We start from the raw sequence: 11044 nt of genomic DNA on the forward strand, positions 1-11044 counted from the left end.
CGTTTGAGTAGTGGGTTGATTTACATTTTAGGAAGATCCCTAGCAATTGAACAGAGAATAGATTGGAGTGGGAAAAGACTGGAGTAGAAGCAAAAAGATCAACTAGAAAGCCATCATAATAGTGCAGGTATGAAGTGGTGAGGGCTCATAACAGGGTAGTGATTGTATAAGGGAAGAGCTGTTTCAACAGCAGAATTGATAGGGCTTGAAAAAAGACTAGATATGGGAGGTGAGTGAGAGTGAATTGAGGATAGCACCTCGTTTGTGAATTGAAGTAACTGGGAGGATATTGTTGCCTTCAACAGTAATAGGGAAGTTGATGAAAGGGAAGTGTTTGGGGGAAAATATATCTAGTTCAGTTTTGGGAATGTTGAGTTTAAGATGTCTACAGGCTCTCCAGTTAGAGATGTCTAACAGTCCAATAGATCTAAGAATCATTTGCATAAAGATGACAAATTCATAGGAGTTGATTAGATCACCAAGGGAGTTCATATAAAAAAAAGAAAAGAGTGCCCAGGCCTTGGAGAATAGCCACAGGTAGAGGGCGTAACCTGGATGAAGCAAAAGAGACTGAGAAGTAGTCAGAGAGAAAGCAATGGCATAAAAATATAGAGAGGAAAGAGTATGCCAGAGAAAAAGGTGGTCAACAGTGTCCAAAACTAAGAAAACAGGTTAATTTAGAAAAGGTCATTAGATTCAGCAGTTAAGAGATCATTGAGGAGAAGAAGCTGAGATAGCAGTAATAGGACATGTTTTGTCCTCCAACAATTCTACAAATAGATAAAGAAATTGCACAAAATCAAATCTTGAATTGGATATCTAGGACAAAGTCACAGTGAGTCATTTTTCATGTCCCGTTCAGTATGGATATTAGTAAATTGAGGAACCGGGAAGTTAGGAGGGGTTTTTTTTAATTTATTTATTTATTTTTAGTTTTCAACATTCACCTCCACAAGATCTTGAGTTTCAAATTTTCTCCCCATCTCTCCCCTCTCCCCACCCCAGACAGTATGCACTCTGAATATCCTTTCCCCTGATCCGCCCTCCCTTCTATCACTCCCCCCTTCTTTTATTCCCTTCCCCTTCTATTTTCCTATAGGACAGGATAGATTTCTATACCCCATTGACTGTATATCTTATTTCCCAGTTGCATATAAAAACAATTTTTAACATTTGTTTTTAAAACATTGGTTTCCAAATTCTCTCTCTTCCTCCCTGCCCACCCAACCTCATTGAGAAAGCAAACAACTCAATACAGTTTATACATGTGCAGTCATGCAAAACACTTCCATAATAGCCATGTTGTGAAAAACTAACTATATTTCCCTTCATCCTATCCAACCCCTCATTATTCTATTCTCTCCTTTGACCTTGTCCCTCCTCAGAAGTGTTTGCTTCTGATAACCCCCTCCCCCAATCTGCCCTCCCTTCTATCATCCCTCCCTCTCTTATCTCCTTCCCCCCTTATTTTCCTGTAGGGTAAGATAGATTTCCATACCCAATTGAGTGTGTATGCTATTCTCTCCTTAAGCTAAATCCAGTGAAAGATTCATTCATTCCCTCTCACCTCCCCTCTCTACTGTCCATGGTAAAAGCTTTTTCTTGTCTCTTTTATGTGAGATAATTTACCCCATTCTACCTCTCCCTTTCTTCTTCTCCCTGTACAACCCTCTCACCCCTTAATTTTAATTTTTAGATATCATCCCTTCATATTCAACTCATCCTGTGCCCTCTGTCTATGTATATTCCCTCCAACTACCTTAATACTGAGAAAGGTCTCATGAGTTACAAATATCATTTCTCCATGTAGAAATGTAAACAGTTCCACTTTAATAAGTCCCTTATGACTTCTCTTTCCTGTTTAACTTTTCATGCTTCTCTGAAGTCTTATATTTGAAAGTAAAATTTTCTATTCAGCTCTGGTCTTTCCATCAAGAATGCCTCAAAGTCCTCTATTTCACTGAATGTCCATTATTTCCTCTGAAGGATTGTATTCAGTTTTGTCGGGTAGGTGATTCTTGGTTGTAATCCTAGCTCCTTTGACCTTTGGAATATCACATTCCAAGCCCTCTGATCTCTTAATGTACAAGGTGCTAAATCTTGTGTTATCTTGATTTTGTTTCCACAATACTTGAATTGTTTTTTTCTGGCTGCTTGCAATATTTTCTCCTTGACCTGGGAATTCTGGAATTTGGCTATAATGTTCCTAGGAGTTTTCCTTTGGGGATCTCTTTCAGGAGGTGATCAGTGGATTCTCTCCATTTCTATTTTACCTTCTGGTTCTAGAATATCTGGGCAGTTTTCCTTGACAATTTCTTGAAAGATGATATCTAGGCTCTTTTTTTGATCATGGTTTTCATCTAGTCCAATAATTTTAAATTATTTTTCCTGGATCTATTTTCCAGGTCAGTTGATTTTCCAGTGAGATATTTCACATTGTCTTCTATTTTTTCATCCTTTTGGTTTTGTTTTACAATGTCTTAATTTCTCATAAAGTTACTAGCTTCCATTTGCTCCATTCTAATTTTTTTTGGTTGAGGCAGTTGGGGTTAAATGACTCCAAGGCCAGTCCTCTTGACTCCAAGGCCGGTACTCTATCCACTGTGCCACCTGCCTGCCCCTCCATTCTAATTTTTAAGGAAGTTTTTTCTTCAGTGAGATTTTGGACTTCCTTTTCCATTTGGCCAATTCTGCTTTTTAAGGCATTCTTCTCCTCATTGGCTTTTTGAGCCTCTTTTGCCATTTGGGTTAGTCTATTTTTAAGGTATTATTTTCTTCAGTATTTTTTGGGTCTCCTTTAGCAAACTGTTGACTTGTTTTTCATGATTTCACTTCCCAGTTTATCCTCTACCTCTCTTACTTGCTTCTCAAAATCCTTTTTGAAAAAAAAATTTTTTTTAAATCCTTTTTGAGCTTTTCCATGACCTGGGATGGATTCATATTTTTCTTGGAGGCTTTGGATGTAGGAACTTTGACTTGGTTGTCTTCTTCTGGTTGTATATTTTGATCTTCTTTGTCACCAAAGTAAGATTCTATGGTCTGACTTTTTTTGAACTGTTTGCTCATGTTCCCAGCCAATTACTTGACTATTAAACTCTTTGTTAAGGTAAGGGCCTGCTTCCAGGATGGAGAATGTACTGTCCCAAACCTCAGGGGTTTGGGGCAGCTATTTTCAGACGTGCTACTAGGGACTTATAAATTTTCAGTTCTTCCAAGGTGGTATGATAAGGGACGAGGTGTTTACTCCTTTCCTAGCCTGTGCTCTGGTCTATGAGTGACCACAAGAACTCTTTTCTGCCTTGGAACTGTGAGGAGAATTTCCTCTTCACTACCACCACCCAGGACTGTGACTCAGATCCAAGCACAAGCAAAGCAAGAGACTACTGCCTCAGCAACAGCAAAGACATCCCTGCAATCCTTCTCTGATCAGCCATTTGGTCGCCCCTCCATCTGTGAGTTGAGAGCTCCAGAAGCAGTCGCCACCCTGGAGCTGCACCAGGACTAGGACTTGACCATGCTCCTCTCTCACCGTGGTCACAGACTTTTCCTACTGACTTTCTAAGTTGTCTTTGGCATTTGTGGGTTGAGAAGTCTGGAAACCATCACAGCTTCCCTTGATTCCAGGTTCTCTGAGGCCTGGTCTTTACCTGCATACCCACAGTGAACTGTGCTCCTCTCCCAACCCAGCACAACAGACCTTTCCTGTTAACCTTCCAGGTTGTCTTGGCTGGAAATTTGTTTCACTCTGTCTTTTTGTGGGTTCTTCTGCTCTAGAATTCATTTAGAGTCATTTTTTACAGGTATTTGGAGGGGTTTTGGGGGAGAGCTCAAGCAAGTCACTGCTTTTACTCTGCCCCAGAAGTTAGGAGCTTTGAAGAAGTATCAATATGTATGTTGAAGTCCCCAAGTATAGGGGCAGGAGTTAGGAGGAGAAAAAGACCTAGCTAGGCATTGAATTCATTGAGGAAAGAAGAGTACTAATAGATAACAACTATCAAAATCTTCATCTTTATCAACTAATAATAAATATGGATTGAATGAACAAAACTAAAATTATGACTAAAAAATGGTAGTAGAGGGCTAGCCTGGAAGTGGCAATAAGTATTCTAACTCCCCTACCAAAGCCAGTGAGTTAGGGGTATGAGCTAAAATGCTACCGGCATATGCAAAATGCACAAAGGGTAGCCAAGGATTCTATATCATTAGGAGAAAGCTAGGACTCAGCAAGTGACATAAGAAAGAAGAAATTAGAAAAGAAAAATTTTAAGATAAAATTGTTTGTTATCTAAAGAGAAGCCATTTCAGAGAGCATTTAGTAGAGAGGTTGGGTAGATCTGGAGTAGGACAATGAGGGGGTAGGGTTGAGGGGAACAGAAATAAAGGAGTGGGTGGTGGGAATTGGGGAATAGAGTAAACAGTTTTAGTGAGGAGTTCAGAATCATTGGGATGGAGGGAATATGATAGGGTAGCAATATGCTCACTACTAAAGAATGAGTTCAAGCAGATTATCATTGAATGGAAAGAAATACATTGAGGGAGGGAAGCATTTAAACTCTTCAGTGCTTCTATGTCTAACCTTTTGTAGCAGGTGGTGATGTTGAGTTCTGTGAGGCCCAAGAGGCCCCATTCTCAGTAAAAGGAGCAACAAAAGTATAGCCTGGAGGAGTCAGAGCAGGAAACATCATCTAGAAATTTAAGTTGCATCTAGTTCAAAAACAGCCATTGGAGCACTGGAAAAATATAGAGTCCAGAGGCCTGAGATCTGCATCCAGGGCTGATAAAAGGTATCCTTGATAAGAACTCACTCTTTGACAAGAACTTCTGGAAAAACTGGAAAAGAGTATGGCAGAAACTAGGCATAGACCCAAATCTCACACCATACACCAAAATAAAGTCAAAATGGGTTCATAATTTAGATGTAAAGGCTGATACTATAAGCAAACTGGGAGAGCAAGAAATAGTTTACCTATCACATTATGGAGAACAGAAGAATTCATGACCAAACAGGGCATAAAGAACATTACAAAAACCAAAATGAATAAGTTTGATTGCATTAAATTGAAGAGTTTTTGCACAAACAAAGCCAATGCAACCAAGATTAGAAGGAAAATAGAAAATTGGAAAAGAATTTTTACAAGCTGTGTCTCTGATAAGGAACTCATTTCCAAAATATATGGAGAATTAAGTCAAATTTATAAGAATACAAGTCATTCCCCAATTGATAAATGGTCAAAGGATATGAACAGGCAGTTCTCAGAGGAAGAAATGAAAGCCATCTATAGTCATAGGAAAAAATGCTCTAAGTCATTACTCATTAGAGTAATGCAAATCAAAACAACTCTGAGGTACCACATCACTCCTATCAGACTGGCCAACATGACAAAACAGGAAAATGATAAATGCTGGAAAAGATGTAGGAAAATTGGAACACTAATTCATTGTTAGTGGAGTTATGAAATGATCCAACCATTTTGGAGAGCAATTTGGTACTATGACCAAAGGGCTATAAAAATGCGCATACCCTTCGACCCAGCAATAGCACTTTTAGGGCTGAATCCCAAAGAGATCATACAAATGGGAAAAGGACCCACATGTACAAAAATATTTATAGCAGCTCTTTCTGTGGTGGCAAAGAATTGGAAATTGAGAGGATGCCCATCAATTGGGGAATGACTGAGTACGTGAATGTAGTGGAATACTATTGTGCTATAAGAAATGAGGAACAGACTGACTTCAGAAAAACCTGGAAAGACTTGTATGGTCTGATGCTGAGTGAAGTGAGCAGATCCAGGAGAACATTGTACACAATAACAGCCACATTGTGCAATGACTAATATTGATAGACTTAAACCCTTCTCAACAATACAAGAATCTAAGACATCTCCAGAGGCCTCATGATGGAAAATGCTATTCACAAAGAAGAGAGAGCTATGGAGTTTGAATGCAGATCAAAGCATACTGTTTGCTATTTTTTTTTCTTCTGTTGTGTTTTGTTTCCTCTTTCTGGTAGTTCCTTCTGTTGGTTCTAATTCTTACTTACAACATGGCTAATGTGAAAATATGTTTAATAGGAATGTATATGTGCAGCCTATATCACATTGCGTGCCATCATGGGGAGTGAGGTAAGAAAAATTTTGAACTCAAAAGCTTATGGAAGTGATTGTTGATAATTCAAAATAAATTAGTAAAAAAAAAAGAAAAAAAAAGAAAAAAGTATTCTTGGAATACTCAAAAATGAGGAGACCACAGACAGGCAGTCTGGTTCTCTCTGCCAAACCAATTAGTTTATACCTCATACACTACAGCAGCGTTTCCAAACTCCACAATACACTTAAACATTTCCAAAGGAGACTCTACACCTTTTTCTATTAAAACATATTGCAGTGTCTTAAAACTCTTACAGTTGGGAAAATCTTCAAGTTATCTAATCTAACAGCTTCCTTCTGCAAGTGAAGCATATTTCCTCTTGTTTCTTCTTGTTGTTTGCTCATTTTTAGTGTAAACAGAAAGCAATTTTTCACCATCATTCAGGCAGCCAAATGGTCATTTATGGCCAAATTGAAGGAACTTGGTTTTGATTAGTTAAATCAGTGGAGATAATCAAGGTCCCTGGCATCAGACAAGTCATGAGAGTACTATAAGTTCTACTTACGTGAAAAATAAAATGTAATTTAATTCTGTTGCTCCAAAATAGCTGCAAAAGAAGATTTAAAAAACACTTTATGCATTTAATAGCATTTGGATATTTTAAATGTTTCATAGATGAAGAGGTCTTCTTATTTCTATAAAGTATTGTGGCATTCCTAAAGCTTTTTTAAAGCTCCCTTTATCCCAAAGATGGTTTGTATTAATTTAAGTATTTATTTCTGGATAGTATCAAGCTCTTTCTCAATGAAATGTCTTTACTGGGTTGTCACACCTGTTAAATATAAGTTTCCTTTTCTTTTGATATTCTGAGAAGAGCCTTTAAAGGATCATATTCTTCAATATGGCTTATACGATTTTACCTACAATAAAATTGATTAATACACAATTTTGGATTGTAGATATTTCAAAGATGAAGAAACTATTGAAATGAGATATACAGGTTAGAGTTCAAACAGTATTTACTTTTCATATAACATATAAGGCATTATGAGTTATAAAAACCCCAGTTATTTTGCACATTGGTGGAAAGTTTGGGGGGAGTTACTTTATGACTTAGCAGTTCTGTGAATGGTAAAAAATTAAAAGAGTAGCATATTTCTCCACAGTAAAACCTCCCCAGGGAGGCAGTCACGGATTTTGTTTTATATAGGGTATTAGAATGTGCTAATACACTGTAATATGCTTAAATCTTCAGTTACAAAAAATGTCACATGAGAAGGTTCTGAAAAAAAGTCATGGCTTGAGAAGTAAAGCATCATAAAATGTTTAGGCTATTTCAAATCATCTGCAGCAAGGGCTCATAGTCCCTCTGCTACCACAATATAAGGCTCTGTGTGTGTGTGTGTGTGTGTGTGTGTGTGTGTGTGTGAGTGTGTGTGTAATTAGTGCAGCTATTAAAAAGGTGGGACAGTGGCCAATAACTGTTCTCATATTCAACTTTACCATGCCTATACCACACCCACCACTACTAAAGTCCTCTACTAGTGACTATAAATTGAAACTAAATGCTGTTTAGTTTTGTTCAACTATATGACCATTTTTCAACTCTTCAGCTATAATGATGAAACTGTCACTGAAGAATATTTAGAAGACATACCTCTCTGTACTTGGCCAAAGTCAAGCACTTAAGGTATGGAGTGTCACAAATTGAATCAGACATGGTTAATTTAATGGAGGCATTTAAACAGCTTTTTCCCTTTTTCTTTTTTTAAATTCTTTTTTACATGGCTTGGTTTGATGCATAGGGGAAGGAGAAGGATATGTTTAGAAATGGAGATGATATAAAACAAAAGGTACACTCCCCTCAAATTTAAAATTCCATATCACAAACATTTATTAACAATATTATACATTTTAACTGAATGTTTCATAGGCATCTCAAACTAAGCATATCCAAACAGAATTCATTCTTTTCCTCCTACAACTCCATATCTCAGTCCAATCAATACTCTACATAACTACCAAAATGATTTTCCTAAAGTGCAGGTCTTAACCATGTCTGTCTTTTATTCAATAAACTCCAATAACTATTTTCAAAATCAAATATTAACTCTCTTTTGGCATTTAAAGTTCTTTACAATTTTGGCCCCATTATCCTTCTCCAGCCTTACTATACATTTCTCTCACCCGTGCATTCTATTGGTCAGCCAAACTGGACTTCTTGCAGTTCCTCAAACACAACACAGCATCACACTCCCATCTTTGTGCCTTAGCACTAGCTGTTGCCTTTGCCTAGAATTCACTCCCTCCTTACCTCTTCCCCCTGGAATTTTTAGTCTTCTTTAAGACTCAGCTCAGGTATCACCTTCCCTATAAGTATTTTCCTTGTCCCACTAGCTATTTTATAGGGTTTTTTTTCTTTCCCAGTTACCTTGCATTGATTTTGTATATATGTACATATTGTCTCCTCTCTTAGAATGTAAGTTCCCTATAGGCAGGAGATGTTTCATTTTTGTCTTTCTATCTCCAGTGCCCAGCACAGCGACTGAAACATAATAGGAGTTTAACAAATGTTTGCTAAGTGATTAATTTTTAAGACTGTGCAACACAAAAGTATTCGCTATTTTTACTGTTATTACTATAAACTTCAATAAAAGTTTGGAGTCTTTTTTCACTAGATGAACTAATTTCATCTAAACTTTTCCTTACTGAAGCACTTTCTCCACATGTCAAATGTAGTTTGGCTCTTCTGTATGCGCATTAGTTCTTAGTAACACATGGTGACTACAACCATCTCCACAAAATTGCATAATTCCTATCAAATTGCATAATGCACAGAATAAGATAATGTAATACATTGTGATCTGTCACTGGGCTTTAGCAACAAAGTTTATTCAGAATGTATCAACAAAATTATATTTATTCTATTTTTATATTATATATAATATACATTATATATAATTATTGTATTTTTTTTTCACAGATGAACATGACTTTTTTCATTTATCTCTGACTGTTCTCCTGACAATGAAGGGTGGATGTAATGGTGGAATTCATTTATTCAATTTAATAAACATTTCCACCAGTCTAGTGCAGGCCCTTATTACCTAGACTATTGCAACAGCATGCTGGTGGATCTGCCTGCCTCATTTCTCCTCACTTCAATCTGTCCTCCATTCCTAAAATGCAGGTCCAACCATGGCACCCCTCCCCCACTCAATGAAGTCCAGTGATTCCTTGCCTGCGGGATCAAATACAAAATGCTATGTTTGGCATTTAAAGTACCTCATAATGTAGCCTCCCGCCTACCTTTTCAGTCTTCTTACTCCTTATTCCCTGCTATGAACTCTTCTATCCAGTTACAGGGGCCTCCTGACTGTTCCACAAAGAAAAACAAATCTCTCAGGTCAGTGCATTTTCTTTGGCTGTCTCCCATGCCTAGAATACTATCCTCAGCTCTGCCTACTAATTCCCTATCTTTCTTTAAATCTCAACTATAAGCCCATCTTTTACAGGAGGCCTTTCCCAATCCCTCTTATTTTTAGTGCCTTCCTTCTATTAAATATTTCCTATTTATCCTGTATGTAGGCTGCTTTGTGTATATTTGATTGCATGTTGCTGCCCCATTAGATTGTAAGCTCCTTGAGGGCAAAAACTGTCTTTTGCCTCTTTTTGTATCTCCAGCCCTTAGCACAGTAACTGATATATAGTAGGCACTTGATAAATGTTTATTGAATGAGTAGATGAACAGTCACTTAATTCCTACGGTTGTCAGAGGCTCACATAGGCAGATGTGGGTACATTATATTTGCTTTGTGGGTACATTATATTTGCTTACAGATACTGGTCTCTAGTAATCTACTATATGAAAATCTGACTGTAGAATTCTTAGGCATTCCAAGGGTTGACCCTAACATGTAGCATGATGGTGTCATTTTGTGGCTCAAAGGAAGGCAGAATAGAAACCTCTAGCCTCTTATCCCCTCACCCTTCTCCAAGGGAGACTTTAGTTCTTGAGAGGAGGAGAAGCCAAGATGTTTAGCCATTCCGCTCTCCTTAAAGAGAAGGGGTACTTGGCTAGAATTATATCTATCTGCTTTCTTAAACTTATTAGTCTAGGAGATATGGTTTTCAGATTTGATCTAACTTCTGATCACTTATTTCATTACCAGAGGGAACAGTAGGAACCCAAGCTTTATATACCAAATATTAGTTCCACAATGAATACACATAGCACATAGTCAAGAAATCCATTTATCCAAATCACAGCGAGACAGAAATCAGTGATACTATAGAAGAATATACACAAAACAATACAGAGTGAAGGAGCTCTTACTTTGAGAGTACAGTAACTCCACTCAACCAAGAGAGTCCTAGATCTCACCCAATGGGAAGTTACCCAAAGTCTCCAGTGTAGCAAGTTGGGGATAGGGACATGATGCAGACTACCAGCTCCTTTCATGTTGGCTTTTTCCCAGGGTCTTTTCCTTCAATAAATAACCTAAAATGAGGTTAATAATATACATCTTCTATCACTAAGCTGGAAGCCAGAAGCCAGAAGCAATTCAACTGAAAGTCTGATGAGCTCCAAAGGATTCCAAAGGGGAACTAGCCTTGAAGAGCCACAAAGGGAGACTGGCCTTGAAGAGTCCTAAAAGAGCCCTGAAGTCCTGAAGGACCTCTGATGAAGGCTGAACTCTTTTGCAAACTCCATCTCATCCCTCACACAAGGCAGCTCCTTCATCTCCACCAATAAAGAAAGAGTTCCACACCAATAGACTTTGGGACAGGGATTGTATCTGTAAATACTTTTCTAGTCCAAGCCTAACCTAGTCTAGTTCAGTGATTTAGGCAGGGCTACAGGTTAGAGCACAAAGAGGCACTCATGGACTACACCATGTGAAAACAAAACAAAAACAATTTGCTGATATTAAAAGATTAAACGAATAAAGTCTCT

The sequence above is a fragment of the Phascolarctos cinereus genome, unplaced genomic scaffold (genome assembly GCF_003287225.1).
Source record: "Phascolarctos cinereus isolate Bilbo 61053 unplaced genomic scaffold, phaCin_HiC Scaffold_726;HRSCAF=1367, whole genome shotgun sequence".
Taxonomy (NCBI): Eukaryota; Metazoa; Chordata; class Mammalia; order Diprotodontia; family Phascolarctidae; genus Phascolarctos; species Phascolarctos cinereus.